The sequence below is a fragment of the Chiloscyllium punctatum genome, unplaced genomic scaffold, assembly GCF_047496795.1.
Source record: "Chiloscyllium punctatum isolate Juve2018m unplaced genomic scaffold, sChiPun1.3 scaffold_145, whole genome shotgun sequence".
In the NCBI taxonomy this organism is placed as follows: Eukaryota; Metazoa; Chordata; class Chondrichthyes; order Orectolobiformes; family Hemiscylliidae; genus Chiloscyllium; species Chiloscyllium punctatum.
Window position 1 is genome coordinate 387793 of NW_027309879.1, and position 16638 is coordinate 404430.

Here is a 16638-nt window from a genome sequence, read left to right on the forward strand (position 1 = left end):
AGTGTTGCAGAGTAGTGAGTCTTAGTACAGTGTTGGAGGGAGAACACAGAACAGAAAGATCCCAGGCAGCATTCACAACCTCTCGTTGGAGGCCTACTCTCCCCTCAGTTGTCCTGATGCTCACTAAGACAGCACAGGACTGGATTGATAACTATGAACTCGCCATGCTGTCTCAGTGCAACATAAATTAAAGTAGATGTGGTGATTGAGCATGGGGTATGTGTATACTGTGCTCCCCATCCAGCACTGTATCTATGTCATGTCTTGTTAGCGATGTTTGGAGCCCTCTCACTGCCCTCTGCTCTGTGCACTGTGAGTGATCTGACCTCACTGCAGGATTTATTGAAGGCTCCAGATCTCCCTGCCCTTTGTCTCTCTGGCTGACCAACCATCTTCAATGCGGTGATGGATGAGACACACAGCAGTTGGGAAGTCTATTGAGTTAGCAACTTACTGAGTACCTACAGGAAGAGATGGACAGAATGGGAGGGTTACACAAGGAGAATGGAAATGAGCCCCACAGAAAATCCCAAACTCCATCCCTGGCCTGTGCTGTTGTGTCTCTCTGGAGTGGAGAATTCTGTTAGCTCAGGATCTGGAGTAGCTGCAATAGTGAGAGACGCTGACAGAGGCAGCAATTAGACCCACACAGGGAGGGATACCACACGGAGAGAGACTGAGTGATATCACTGGAGTGCTGGAAGACTTCTGGATCACACAGTCATGTTGGAAGAATGGGTTTAGCTTCGTGTGTCAGTGCTCAGGGATGAGCAACCAGTGAGCAGGTGAAATGATGGCCCAGTAACATTATTGTTCGGGCATTTATCCAAAACCTCAGCTAATGTTCAGGGGAGGCAGGTTTGAATCCCATCATAAGATATGGTGGAATTTAAAAATCAATAATTTTAAAAATAGCAATTAACAATCCATCAACAAATATGAAACCATTGCTGATGTACAAAAATCACAATCCCTGAGATTAGATTCCCTACAGTGTGGAAACAGGCCTTTCGACCCAACCAGTCCACGCCATCCCTCCAAAGAGTAACCCACTCATACCCATCTCCCTCGACCTCATACACCTGACATCATGGGCAATGTAGCATGGCCAATTCACCTGACCTGCACGGCTTTGGACTGTGGGAGGAAACCGGAGCATCCGGAGGCAATTCACGTAGACACGGGGAGAATGTGCAAATTCCACATAGTCGCCCGCGGCTGGAATCGAACCTGGGACCCTGGTGTTGTGAGGCAGGAGTGCTAATCACTGAGCCAGCGTGCTGCCCACTTGTCCTTTCGAAAACGAGATCTGATCATCCTCACTTGGTCTGCACGACATACCCACAGCAAAGTGTTTACCTCTCAATTGCCCTCCGAAATGGCCAAGCAAGCTACTCAGCTCACGGGCAGCTCGGGCTGGGCAATAAAGGCTGGTCAGCCAGAGACACCCACATCCCATACCTGATTTATAAAAAAATCCAATAGGATGGTCCCACTGGAACCGTGCTGGGACCAGTGTCCTGGCCATTCATGTCAGTAGGTTTATTGACAGGTCTTTAAACTGACAGAGAGGATGCAGGGACAGGGTCCAGGTGAAAGGAGCTTTCCAAATCCAAAGAGAAAAGGTGAAGCATTGGAACAGTATGGGGATGTGGCTGAAGACAATCAGACAGGAACAGGATGGGACAGATTTTAACGAAAACTGTACATCAGTGAATAGGTTTGTGACAGGAAATTGTGGAAAAGAGTCAATTATGTTTTTTTTGAATGGACGAAGTTTTATCAATAAGGTAGATGGATTTGTGACACTGAGATAAAAGAGGTTTAGACAACAGAGAGACATGGTTACAGGGTGAACAAAAGGTGGACATAAATATTCAATGGATCACAATCTTGCGGAAACTCAGGCAAAATGGGTTACACGAAGAAAGGCAGTACAGAGAAAGCATTTGGTCTCAGATCATGAAGTAGAGTCAGTCTGAATGTAAATTCTGGCTATCACTTGCCAAGGACACAAGGAGCAGAACAGTTTTAGCCACCAAACAGCATTCCTTTGCTCATCACTGCATTAAACAGGAACTCATTGGAATTTTTTAAACAAACACATTGTGATAATTTTGGGAAAAATCAATATTCACAAAATGTGGGACAGTCACACTGGCAAGAGTGATATTGGAAGAGGAGTTCAGAGAATTAGTTTTCAGTGTTTCTTTGAATCACAAATTGTACAACTAGCTAGGGACGTAACTATCTCAGAGCGACCATTGTGTGATGAAACTTCGTGAATGAGTAATGTCACCTGGAGAGATCCTCTGCAAAATTGTGATAAAGTGCAGTTTAAAGAAATATAAAGTTTTAAAGTGAATCACAGAAAGGACAAGCTACAACTAGAAACAAAAATAACCAATTACATGAGTTTGAGATGAGAACTGACCAAGGTAAAGAGGCTAAACAGACTGAAATATGTGCCTGTCAATGAACAGTGGAAAACATTTGAAGGAGCAGTGTAAAATACTCAACAAAAGGACATTCCACTGAAACAGACAAATCCTCAGCAAGAAATCCCCATTGGTCCCTCACTCAAGTAAAAAGGATCATATTAGATTATCGGGCTTGGAGGATCACCAAAAAGTACTTAAAATCCTGAAGTGAGAGAATGTTTTAGGAGTGAGTTTTAAAGGGATTGCAAAGGGTCTGCTCGCAGGAGGAGGTCAGATGGAAGAGGGAATAACCGTCAAGGTTTTATGTCCCAAAAGGAACTGGGAGAGCTGAAGGTGCTGGAGGAGGTGAGAGTGTTACAGAGATTGGTCATGGTCTGAACGGTGTTACAAAGCCAGTACAGATTGCTGCAGCTGGAGGGGTTTGCAGAGGTAGGGAGGGACATATGTATTTTTATTTATTCATTCATGGGATGAGGATGTCACTGATTGGACCAACATTCTTTGCCCCACTGCCCATTAACCAGAGTAGAGCACAGAGTCAGCCATATTGCTGTGGGTCTGGTGTCACGTGCAGGCCAGACCAGGTTGGAATGTCAGATGGTCTTCTCTAAAGGACGTAAGTGAACCAGGGATAGCATTACAGCTGTGCTGAGGGATAATATTCCCAGAAATACATCCAGGGAAGTTATTTGGGTGGATCTGAGAAATAAGAAAGGGATGATCACCTTATTAGGATTGTATTACAGACGCCCCAATAATCAAAGGGAAATTGCCAAACAAACTTGTAAGGAGATCTCAGCTATCTGTAAGAATAATAGGGTAGTTATGGTAGGGGATTTTAACTTTCCAAACATTGACTGGGACTGCCATAGTGTTAAAGGTTAAGAAGGAGAGGAATTTATTAAGTGTGTACAAGACAATTTTCTGATTCAGTATGTGCATGTACCTACTAGAGAAGGTGCAAAACTTCACCTACTGTTCGGAAATAAGGCAGGGCAGGAGAGTGAGTTGTCAGTGGGGGAGCACTTTGGGGACAGCGACCATAATTATATTTGTTTTAAAATAGTGATGGAAAAGGATAGACCAGATCTAAAAGTTGATGTTCTAAATTGGAGAAAGGCCAATTTTGACGGTATTTGACAAGAACTTTTGAAAGCTGATTGGAGGCAGATGTTCGCAGGTAAAGGGACGGCTGGAAAATGGGAATCCTTCAGAAATGAGATAACAAGAGTCCAGAGAAAGTATATTCCTGTCAGGGTGAAAGGGAAGGCTGGTAAGTATTGGGAATTCTGGATGACTAAAGAAATTGAGTGTTTGGTTCAGAAAAAGAAGGAAGCATATGTCAGATATAGACAGAATAAATCGAGTGAATACTTAGAAGAGTATAAAGGAAGTAGGAGTGTACTTAAGAGGGAAATCAGGAGGGCAAAACGCGGACATGAGATAGGTCTGACAAATAGAATTAAGGAGAATGCAAAGGGTTTTTACAAATATATTAAGGGAAATAGGGTAACTAGGGAGAGAATAGGGCCCCACAAAGATCAGCAAGGCGGCTTTTGTGTGGGCCGCAGAAAATGGGGGAGATATTAAATGAATATTTTGCATCAGTATTTACTGTGGAAAAGGATATGGAAGATATAGACTGTAGGGCAACAGATGGTGACATCTTGCAAAACGTCCAGAGTACAGAGGAGGAAGTGCTGGATGTCTTGAAACAGTTAAAGGTGGATAAATTCCCAGGACCTGATCAGGTGTACCCTAGAACTCTATGGGAAGCTAGAGAAGTGATTGCTTGGCCTCTTGCTGAGATATTTGTATCATCGATAGTCACAGGTGAGATGCCGGAAGACTGGAGTTGGGCAAACGTGGTGCCACTGTTTAAGAAGGGTGGTAAAGACAAGCCAGGGAACTATAGACCGGTCAGCCTGAACTCACTGGTGGGCAAGTTGTTGGAGGGAATCCTGATGGACAAGATGCACATGTATTTGTAAAGGCAAGGACTGATTAGGAATAGTCGACATGGCTTTGTGCGTGGGAAATCATGTCTCACAAACTTGATTGAGTTTTTTGAAGAAGTAACAAAGAGGATTGAGGAGGGCAGAGTGATAGATGTGATCTATATGGACTTCAGAGGGGCATTCAACAAGGTTCCCCATGGGAGACTGATTAGCAAGGTTAGAACTCATGGAATACAGGGAGAACTAGCCATTTGGATACAGAACTGGCTCAAAGGTAAAAGACAGAGAGTGGTGGTGGAGGGTTGTTTTTCAGACTGGAGGCCTATGACCAGTGCAGTGCCACAAGAGTCGGTGCTGGGCCCTCTACTTTTTGTCATTTTCATAAATGATTTGGATGTGAGCATAAGAGGAACAGTTAGTAAGTTTACAGATGACACCAAAATTGGAGGTGTAGTGGACAGCGAAGAGGGTTACAACAGGATCTGGACCAGATGGGCCAATGGGCTATCTGGCAGATGGAGTTTAATTCAGATAAATGTGATGTGCTGCATTTTGGGAAAGCAAATCTTAGCAGGACTTATACACGTAATGGTAAGGTCCTCGGGAGTGTTGCTGACCAAAGAGACTTTGGAGTGCAAGTTCATAGCTCCGTGAAAGTAGAGTCATAGGTAGGTAGGACAGTGAAGGCTGTATTTGATATGCTTTCCTTTATTGGTCAGAGTATTCCGTATAGGAGATGGGAGGTCATATTGTGGCTGTACAGGACATTGGTTTGGCCACTGTTGGAATATTTTGTGCAATTCCGGACGCTCCCAATTTTCTCATGATCCTTGCCCAGCATTGTTCCTACATCATGCCCTCAGGGTCTGAATTACAGTCCACTAACTCCTCCCTGTGCTGTTTACTGTGAGTGATCTTACCGGCTGCAGGATTTACTGAAGGCTCCAGATCTCACTCTCCATCTCTCTGGCTGACCAACTGTCTTCAATGTGGTGATGGACGAGACAGGAATTGGGAATTCTGCTGCGTCCGGGCCATCGGGACCTACAGGAGACAGAGAAGTAGATAGAATGGGAAATTAGACTAATACAATGAAGGTTACACATGAAGAATTGCACTGAGTCCCACAGAGATCTGGAAATTCCCAGTCTCCATCCCTGGCCTGTACAGTTGCTTCCCTCTGGAGTGGAGAATGCTGTTGGCTTAGGATCTGGAGTAGCTGCAAGAGAGAGAGACACTGACAGAGGCAGCAATTAGACCCACACAGTGAGGGATACCACATGGAGAGAGACAGTGATATCAGCAGAGTGCAGGAATGTATCAGGATCACACAATGGTATTATCAGAAGTGGTTCTGACCAGTGAGCACTGCTACCAGTACTCAGGGAGGACTGAGCTATTTTATTGGGATAGGCTCCTCTGGTACCAGGATTATGCAGTGTGCTATAAAGGGACACAGATGAGGAGGGGGACAGGTCTGAGGTGAATGGAAATTCCCAAGTCCAAAGAGAAAGGTTGAAATATTGGAACACCGTGGAGATGTGGATGAAGACCAAAAGAAAGAAACAGTCAGGGACTGAATTTAATTTAAAACGACATTGTCAAACAGATTTGTGACTGGAAATTATTGGTTAAAATAAAGTAAATGCCAGTTCCACCCCTCACAATTCCTCATACACCACAAGTGACATCACTTCCGCCCCTCACATCATCGCTGATGTCACACACTCAGTGACATCCACGCCCCCACCCCCCCCTCAACTGCCGTGTTTGCCACCACTTCGGCCCCCACCAACGCCACCCATCTGCATTCTGCTGACACCACCCCCAGGTCCCACCGTCACCATCCCTGCCCCCAGAACCCTGAGGGGAACACCACCCCTGCTCATGACTCCATCCCCATCCCCCCTAACACCACACCCACTCCAGTTACAGGCTCCGTCGCCTCCCCCAGCTCCACACCTACGCCTGGTCCCAGCTCCCAGTCCTGCCGAGTTTTCACCACTCCCCCTGACCTCCCCCTCACTGAGGACGAATGATCAGTCCTCAGCAAAGGCCTCACCTTTATCCTCCTCCGTCCCCACATCAATGAATTTAATACACGCCGTGACATCGAACACTTCTTCCACCACCTCCACCTCAGAGCTTACTTTTACAATGAAGACTCCCGCCTATTTTCTGAGGACCCCTTTGCCGGCCTCCAATACACTCCATCCACCTGGACACCCCGCGCTGGCCTATTACCTGCCTTCGATTTCTTCATTTCCAACTTCCACCGAGACATTACCCACCTCAACCTATCTCCCCCCTCCCCCCACTCCAACCTCTCACCCTCACAACGTACAGCCCTCCACTTCCTCTGCTCCAATACCGACCTCACCATCAAACCAGCAGATAAAGGGGGTGCAGTGGGAGTCTGGTGCACTGACCTCGACACCGCTGAAGCCATGATGCCAACTCAAAGACACCTCCTCCTACCACCCCCTCGACCATGACCCACCTCCCATCACCAAACCATCATCTCCCAGAGCAGACAGAACCTCATCACCTCAGGAGGAGATCTCCCACCCACAGCTTCCACCCTCATTGTCCGGGATCCCCCACTGTCCGGTTCTACCTCCTTCCCAAGATCCACAAGCCTGACCACCCTGACCGACCCATTGTCTCAGCATGCTTCTACCCCACCGAACTCATGTCTGCCTACCTCGACATTGTCCTATCCCCCAGTCCAGGAACTACCCACATTCATTCGAGACACCACTCACACCCTCCACTCCTCCAAGACTTCCGTTTCCCTGGCCTTCAACGCCTCATCTTCATAATGGATATCCAATTCCTCTACACCTCCATCCACCATGACCAGGACCTCCAAGCCCTCCGGTTCTTCATCTCCCGACGTCGACAACAGAACCTTTCCACCGACACTCGCATGCATTTGGCTGAATTTGTCCTCACCCTTAACAATTTTTCCTTCAAATCCTCCCACTTCCTCCAGACCAAAGTGGTAGCCATGGGCACCCGTATGGGTCCCAGCGATGCCTGTCTCTTTGTTAGCTCCGTAGAACAGTCCATCTTCCGTAGTTACACCGGCACCACTCCCCACGTCTTCCTCCACGACATTGATGACGGCATTGGCACCACCTCGTGCTCCCTCGAGGAGTTTGAGCAATTCATCAACTTCACCAACACATTCCACCCTGACCTTAAATTTACCTGGACCATCACTGACACCTCCCTCCCCTTCCTGGACCTCTCAATCCCCATTAATGACAACCGACTTGACACCGACATTTTTTACAAACCTGCCGTCTCCCACAGCTACCTAGATTACACCTCTTCCGACCCTACCGCCTGCAAAATTCCCAACCCCTATTCCCAATTCCTCCGCCTCCACCGTACCTGCTCCCAGATGGGCCAGTTCCACCACAGAACACACCAGATAGCCTCCTTCTTTAGAGATTGGAATTTCCCTTCCCACGTGGTAAAAGATGCCCTCCAACGCATCTCGTCCACATCCTGCACCTCCGCCTTCAGACCCCACCCCTCCAACCGTAACAAGGACAGAACCCCCCTGGTGCTCACATTCCACCCGACCAACCTTCGCATGAACCAAATTATCCGCCGCCATTTCCGCCACCTCCAAACGGACCCCACCACCAGGGATATATTTCACTCCCCACTCCTCTCCACTTTCCGCAAAGACCATTCCCTCTGTGACTACCTGGTCAGTTCCATGCCCCCCAAAAACCCACCCTCCCTTCCTGGCACCTTCCCCTGCCACTGCAGGAATTGCAAAACCTACGCCCACACGTCTCCCCTCACCACCATCCAAGGCTCCAAAGGAGCCTTCCACATCCAAAGTTTTACCTGCACATCCACCAATATCATTTATTGTATCCGTTGCTCCTGATGCGGTCTCGTCTACATTGGGGAGACTGGACACCTCCGAGCAGAGCACTTTAGGGAACATCTCTGGTACACCCGCACCAAGCAACCCCACTGCCCTGTGACCCAACATTTCAACTCCCCCTTCCACTCTGCCAAGGACATGCAGGTCCTGGGCTTCCTCCACCGCCACTCCCTCACCACCCAACGCCTGGAGGAAGAACGCCTCACCTTCCATCTCGGAACACTTCAACCCCAGGGCATCAATGTGGACTTCACCAGTTTCCTCATTTCCCCTTCCCCCATCTCACCCCACCTCCAGCCTTCCAGCTCAGCCCCGCCCCCATGACCTGTCCTAATGGCCTATCTCCCTTCCCACCTATCCATTCCACCCTCCTCTCTGACCTATCACCCCCATCCCCACCCCCATTCACCCATTGTACTCTTTGCTACCTTCCCCCATCCTCCACTCTGACCTATCACCTTCTTTCCCACCCCATTCACCTACTGTACTCTATGCTACTTTCTCCCCATCCCCACCCCCCTCTCTTATTTATCTCCCCACTCTGCAGGCTCCCGGCCTCTGTTCCTGATGAAGGGCTTTTGCCTGAAACATCGATTTTCCTGCTCCTCGGATGCTGCCTGACCTGCCGTGCTTTTCCAGCACCACTCTAATCTAGACTCTGGTTTCCAGCATCTGCAGTCCTTGTGTTTACATTATTGGAGGAGGAGACTACCGAGATAAGGCATGTTGTAGACACTGAAGCAAGTTACAGCGATGGGGATGGTAATCTGGAATGCAGCACAATTCAAATATGTGGAGGGACTATCGGGAAAGGAGGAGGTTACAGCGATAGGATCTGTTACCGGATTAAAAATTATTGAAGACACTGGGCCACAAGACATGCCATAGATACACTGTTGCAGAGAAGTGAGTTTTAATATAACAGAACTTACAGTGGGATGGTGATTGAGCCTGGGGTGTGTGTGTGTACACTGCTCCCCTCCAGCACTGTATCTATGTCATGTTGTGTTAACAGATGTTTGGAGCCCTCTCATTGTTCTTTGCTCTGTGCACTGTGGGTGACCTTACCTCACTACTGGATTTATTGAAGGCTCCAGATCTCCTTTCCCTTTGTCTCTCTCTGGCAGACCAACTGTGTTCAATGAGGTGAGGGACGACCCACCCAGCAGCTGGGAAGGCTATTGATTCAGGAGTTTCCTCAGTACCTACAGGAGACAGAGAAATAGACAGAATGGGAAATTAAACAGATGCAGTGAAGGTTACACATGGAGAATGGCACAGAGTCCCACAGAGATCTGGAAAATGGAGCGATATTAAGTAATAGTCCCAGATTGCTGGAAGATGTCAGGATCACACAATTGTGTCGGAAGAATGGGTTTAGCTTCATGATGCCCTGGTATCAGTGCTCAGGGATGAGCACCCAGTGAGCAGGTGAAGTAATGGCCTAGTGGTATTATTGCGAGAGAATGGATCCAAAACCTCAGCTAATGTTCAGGGGAGGCAGGATTGAATCCCACCATCTGAAAAGGTGACATTTGAAATCAATAATTTTAAAAATAATAATTAACAATCCACAAATAAGTATGAAACCATTACTGATGTAGAACAAATCCAAACACTTGTCCTTTAGAGAAGGACATCTGCCCATCCTCACGTGGTCTGCACGACATCCCCACAGCAAAGGGTTTGCCTCTCAATTACCCTCTGAAATGGCCGAGCAAGTTACTCAGTTCAAGGGCAGCTAAGGCTGGGCAAGAAAGGCTGGTCAGCCAGAGACTCACACATCCCATACCTGATTTTAAAAAAATCTATTAGGATGGTCCCCCTGGAACCGTGCTGGGAGCAGTGTCCTGGCCAATCATGTCGGTAGGTTTATGGACAGGACATTAAACTGACAGAGAGGATGCAGGTGAAAGGAGCTTTCCAAATCCAAAGGGAAAAGGTGAAGCAATGGAACAGCATGGGAATGTGGCTGAAGACAAGCAGAAAGGAACAGGATGGGACAGAGTTTAACTAAAACTGTACATCAGCAAATAGATTTGTGAAAGAATATTGTGGAAGAGAGTAGATTACGTTTTTTTTTGAATGGACAACGTTGCTGCAATAAGGTCGATGGATTTGTGACACAGAGATAAAAGAGATTTAGACACCATGGAGACATGGATACAGGGTGAACAAAAATATTCAGTGGTTCGTAATCTTGTGAAAACTCAGGCAAAATGGGTAACGCTAACAATAATGGATACCAAAGGCATTACAGAGAAATCATTTGGCCGCAGATCATGAAGTAGAGTCAGTCTGAATGTACATTCTGGCTCCGACTTGCCAAGGACACAAGCAGCAGAACAGTTTTAGCCACCAAACAGCATTTCATTGCTCATCACTGCATTAAACAGGAACTCATTGGAATTTTTTAACAAAGGTATTATGATCATTTTGGAAATCTTCAATATTTGTATAATCTGGGACAATCACACGGTCAACATTGATATTGGAAGGAGTTCGGTTAATTTTTTTTTAGTGTTTCTTTGAAAAACACATTGTGCAACTTTTAAGGGACATAACTATCGCAGAGCGACTGTGTAATGAAACTTAGTGAATGAGTAATGTCACCTGGAGAGATCCTCTGGGAAATTGCGATAAAGTGCAGTTTAAAGAAATATAAAGTTTTAAAGTGAATCACAGAAAGGACAAGCTACAATTAAAAACAAAAATAGCCAATGACATGAGTTGGAGAGGAGAACTGAACAAGGTAAACAGGCTAAATAGACTGAAGTATGTGCCTGTAAATGAACAGTGGAAAACATTTGAAGGGACAGTGCAAAATACTCAACAAAAGGACATTCCATTGAAACAGTAAAAACCTCAGCAAGAAATTCCTCACTCAGGACAAAAGGGATCATACGAGATTATGAGGCTGAGAAGATCACCAAAAAGTACTTAAAATCCTGAAGTGAGAGTGTGTTTTAGGAGTAAATGTTAATGGATTGCAGTGGGTCTGCTCGCAGGAGGGGGGCTGTGGGAAGGGGAGCCACGGTCAGGGTTTAGTGACACAATAGGAACAGGGAGAGGTGAAGGTGCTGGCGGTGGTGAGAGTGTCACAGAGAGTGGTCAGGGTGTTACAAAGCCAGTACGAATTGCTGCGGCTGGAGGTGTTTGCAGAGGGAGGTAGGGACATATGTATTTTTATTTATTCATTCATGGGATGTAGGTGTCACTGCCTGGAACAACGTTCTTTGACCCCTCTGCTAATTACCCAGAGGGCAGCTCAGAGTCAGCCATATTGCTGCGGGTCTGGAGTCACATGTCGGCCAGACCAGGTTAGAATATTTGATGTCCTTCCCTAAAGGAGGTTAGTGAACTAGATGAGTTCTTCCTCCTGATCAACAATGTTTTTATGGTGGCCCCACCAATATCTTTTACAGATACAACATGACATCCCGACTCTTACTCCTAATGCTCTCCCCAATGAAGGTAACCATCCCAAACGCCTGCTTCACCAGCCTGTCTACCTGTGACACCACATTCAAAGAACTGTGTACCTGGGTCAATGGGTCACTGACTGATAACACTACCCAGGGCCCGAACATTAACTGTACAAGTCCCGCCCTGGTTTGTTTCACCAAAATGGAACACCTCACGTTTATCTAATTAAACTCCATCTGCTATTCTTCAGCCCACTATCCCAGCAGTACTGTTCATCCTGTTGTATCATAGATAACCTTCTTCACTGTCCACTTTCCCACCAATTTCAGTGTCACCCAAAACAATTACTTACCAGGAAACCCATATTCCCATCCAAATCATTTATCCAAATGACAAACAACAGGGGACCCACTCCACCGCTGGTCACATGTCTCCAGTCAGAAAAACAACATGTCTCCCACCACCCTCTGTCTACAACCATCAAGTAAATTTTGTATCCAGTTCACTCGATCCTCCTGAATGCCATATCCTTTTACACTGATCTGAGCTTATTACCCAGTTTACCAGACAGAACACAGAACACAGAACACAGAACAGTACAGCCCAAGACCCTTCGGCCATGATTTCATGCCAACCTTTTATCCAACTGTAAGATCAAAGTAACTACATACCCTTCATTTTACTATTATCCATGTATCTGTCCAAGAGTCTATTAAATGTCCCAGATGTCTCTAATTTTACTACCACCATTGGCAGTCCATCCGACCACCTACCATTCTCTATCCTCTTATCCATCCTCCATTCACCTTAAATTTACACCCCCTTGTAATAGCCATTTATGCCATAGGAGGAAAAGTCTCTGACTATTCACTCACTCTGTGCCTCTCATCACCTTGTTCACCTCCACAAAGTCGCCCCGCCCCCTTCTCCAATGAAAAAAGCCTTAGCCCCCTCAACCTTTCTTCGTAAGAACTGCCCTCCATTACAGGCAGCATCTTGGTAAATCTCCTGTGTACACTCTCTAAAACCTGCACAGCCTTCCTGTAAACAGGGGACCAGAACTGAACACAATATTCCAAGTGTGGTCTCACCAGGACGCTATAAAGATGTAGTAAAACCTCACGGCTTTTACAGTCAATCCCCTTCTAAGGGGAGCCAACACAACATATGCCTTTTTAACAACCCTACCAACGTGCGTGGCGATTTTGAGGGATCTATGGACACAGACCCCATGATCTCTGTTCCTCCACACTGCCAAGTATTCTGCCTTTCACCCTGTATTCTGGATTCAAATTCGACTTTCCAGAATGAATCAATTCACTCTTTTCCAGTTTGGACTCCATCTGCCACTTCCAGCCCAGCTCTGCGTCCTGTCAATGTCCCATTGCAATCTCCAACAGCCCTCCACATTCCCCACCACTCCACCGACCTCCGTGTGATTGGCAAACTTACTAATCCACTCTCCAACATCCACATCCAAGTCATTTACAAAAATCACAGAGAGCAGAGTCCCACAGCCGATTGTTACAGAACCCCACTGGTCACTGAGCTCCAGGCTCAATACTGTCCATCTGCTGTCCCCTCTGTCTTCTCTGGGTCATCCAATCCTGTATCCAGACAGACAGATTTCCCTGTATCCCAATTTTCCTTCTTTTCTGAATGAGCCATCAACGTATTCTGCCATATCCTCAAAGAATTCAATAAGGTTTGTGAGGCATGACCTGACCACTCACAAACCCATACTGACTGTGGCTAATTTAACTATGGTTTTCCAAGTAGTCATAAATCCTGTCTTTAGAGTCCTCGCTAATAATCTGCACACCACAGACATTCAACCAAATAAGTAATTTCCAGAATTCTACCTCCGTAACATGGCTCGGACTTTACAAATCTTCCGTCCTCTGCCATGTTCCCCAGAAGGGTACTGGAGGGTGGTGGGGGTTACAGAGATAGAGAGGAATATCAGGACAGGAGGATTTTGCAGACAGTAGGAGGGTTGCAGTGCCAAAAGGAGGCTTCAATAATTGTGAGGTCTCATGGTGATGAAGGCATTTGAGGAGGGAGGATAGTAGAGAAATGAGAGTTTTCACAGTTTAGGTGTTTTGTTAGGGCTGTAAGAGGTTACTGAGTTGGGGAGGGTGTAAGCACTGGTGGATATTACATAAACATGTGGTTTTGGTTGCAATGCAGGAAGAGGATTCAGGAAGCTGGAGAGTATGGGGTCTGAACGAGGTTACACAAATGGGAAGAATTGTCAGGAGTGCAGGTGTTTACAGAGACAGCAATGGTCTGATCTGGAGCAGACGACCCAGACTGGGAGGGATGTGGGGACTGGACGTGATTTCACAGGGAGGGAGGACCATAGACCCACAGGAGGTTACAGAAATGTGGAGGGCTGTAGGGCTGACAGGGGTTCATGGAGATGGGAATGTTGGGAGGGATGGAGAAGTTTACAGGGATAAGGATGTTTGTAGGCCAGGGCTAGATCACAGACAGGGACTGTTTTAGGGAGCTGAGCAGATTACAGAGAAAAAGAGGTTTGTATCGACTGGAAGAACAAACTGAGATATGCAGGGGAGTCGTGACTGAGGATGTTTATAGACATAGGAAGGCTTAGGTTCTGGGGGTTATGGAGACTGTGGAACCTGGATTTCTTTTGAGAGACTGGGATAACAATTTTGGTCATAAACAGTTTCACAGATAAGGGAGGATAGCACAAACAGGAGGAAGTTGTAGAGGAGGGTGACGTTTAAATAGATAGTGGTGTAAGAGCTGGACAAGGTTATGGAGATGGGTAAATGGTGGAGACACAGGAGGAGCTTACATTGACATGGGGGTGATAGTGACAGGAGGGTGTTAAATAGACAGTGGGTTTTGTAGGGACTGGATTGGGAGAGGCACAGGCATGGAGTGAGTTCGACAGATCAGGATTACTGCAGAGACCTGAGAGGATTACACTGATAGGGATGGTGGTCGGGTCTCCACAGACTGTTGGTGTTTAGGGACTGGAAGAGATTTGGTAGATAGGGAGGGATGTAAGAGCTGCAGGAGCTTATGGAGAGTTGAAGAGTTGGAGCAGTTTGCAGAGGTAGGTTTCTCAAACAGGAGTAGGTTATAGGTAGTGAGGTGTGTGTGGTCTGAGTAAGTCAAAAAGAGGAGAGTTTTCACGTCAGGAAGAGGTTACACTGACAGGGACAGTTGAAGAGACTGAAGCAAAAATGCATGGAGAAGGTTACACAGATAGGGAGGTGAGTAGGGACTGAAGGTGAATACACAGACATGGAGGGTTGTATTGTTAGACGGAGCTGAGAGGGATAGGGACTGGTGTAGGGATTTACACAGATAGGGAAGGTTGTGTTTTTGGAGAAGGTTATACTGATACAGACAGTGTTAGGGAGTGTTTAGTGGACTACAGAGGAGCTCAGAGAGAATGTATTATGGGGAGTGGAGGAGATTACAGACACAGAGATGGCTGTCAGGTTGAAAAGACCTTCTACTGATCCTCAGTGCTGTAAGGCTGGAGGGAGATTATAACAGTGAGTGTTGCCCAGACTTAATTACTTCACTGAAATAGAGCAGGTCTCAGCATGTAACTGTCAAATGGAAGTTGAGACAGTCCAGATGAGTTTTCAGAAATACAAATGTTTATGGGAGTTTCAAGAGGGAACAATGATTGGGAGTGCTGTACCGAATGGGAATAGTGATAGGGAGGGTTCTAAAAGCAGGAAGAGGTGACAGATATAATCGATCTTTGAAAGGACTGGAGAAGGTTACATAGGCAAGGAGTGTTTTAGAGTCTGGAGGAGATTACAGTGTTAAGGAGAATATTGGGGATAAGGCAAGGTGTAAGAGATGGGGATGGTTGACAGGGCTGGACAATAACCTGAATAGAATCGCCATCATGTGCAACCAGGCCATTCGGCCCAACCAGTCCATTCCAAAACTCTGAAGAGCATCCTACCCAGACCCACCCCTCTACCTATACATTAAACCCTGCATTTCTCGTGGTGAACTTACTTAAACCACACATTCCTGAATACCACAGTCAATTTATGATGGCCAATTCACTGATGGTGCACATTTTGGACACACACACACACACAGCAAGGGAGCGACACGCAAACACACACAGTGAGGGAGATACCCGCAGACACACAGCGAGGGAAGGACATACACACGCAAATCGAGGGAGGGACACGCACACACGCAGCGAGGGTGGAACATGCACACACACAGCGAGGGAGGGACACGCTCACACATACAGCGAGGGAGGGACACACACACACTACACAGTATTGAACATCCTCAGGCCACACAAGTACTCACACACAATATTCAACATTCTCAGCGGACAGGATTATTCCCACATAGCATTGACTCGCATACAGACACAGGATTAATGAACAAAATGTCTTGACCATTTGCAGGTCACAGGATTATTCCCACACAGTATTTACCATTCTCAGGCCACAGGATTATTCACACACAGTATTGACCATTCTCAGGCAAAGATTATTCACACACAGTATTGATGATTCACAGATCACAGAATTATTCACACCCAGTATTGACCATTCTCAAACCACAGGATTATTCACACACAGTATTGTCCATCCACAGGACACAGTATTATTTGCAATCAGTATTGACCATGCACAGGCCAGAGATTATTAACACATAGTATTGACCATCCACAGCCCACAGGTTTATGATCACACAGCATTGAACATTCACTGGCCATATTATTATTCACACACAGTATTGTCCATCCTTCGCCAAAGGACTATTCAGACACAGTCTTGACAATTCACAGGCCACAGGATTATTCACACAGTGTATTTAACATCCTCAGGCCGCAGGATTATTCATACAGTGTATTTACCATTCACAGTTCAAAGGATTA

General features: G+C 46.5%; 1 long non-coding RNA gene across 1 annotated transcript in view; it reads right to left on the reverse strand.

Moving 5' to 3' along the window:
• Positions 1-16638, reverse strand: part of LOC140471661 (uncharacterized) — a 75258-nt gene that overhangs the window by 45810 nt on the left and 12810 nt on the right. Inside the window, exons 2-3 of the long non-coding RNA XR_011957150.1 lie at positions 9378-9514; positions 5320-5443 (exon numbers count right to left, since the gene is read on the reverse strand). This is a non-coding gene — a long non-coding RNA (uncharacterized lncRNA). The remainder of the gene's footprint in view (positions 1-5319; positions 5444-9377; positions 9515-16638) is intronic.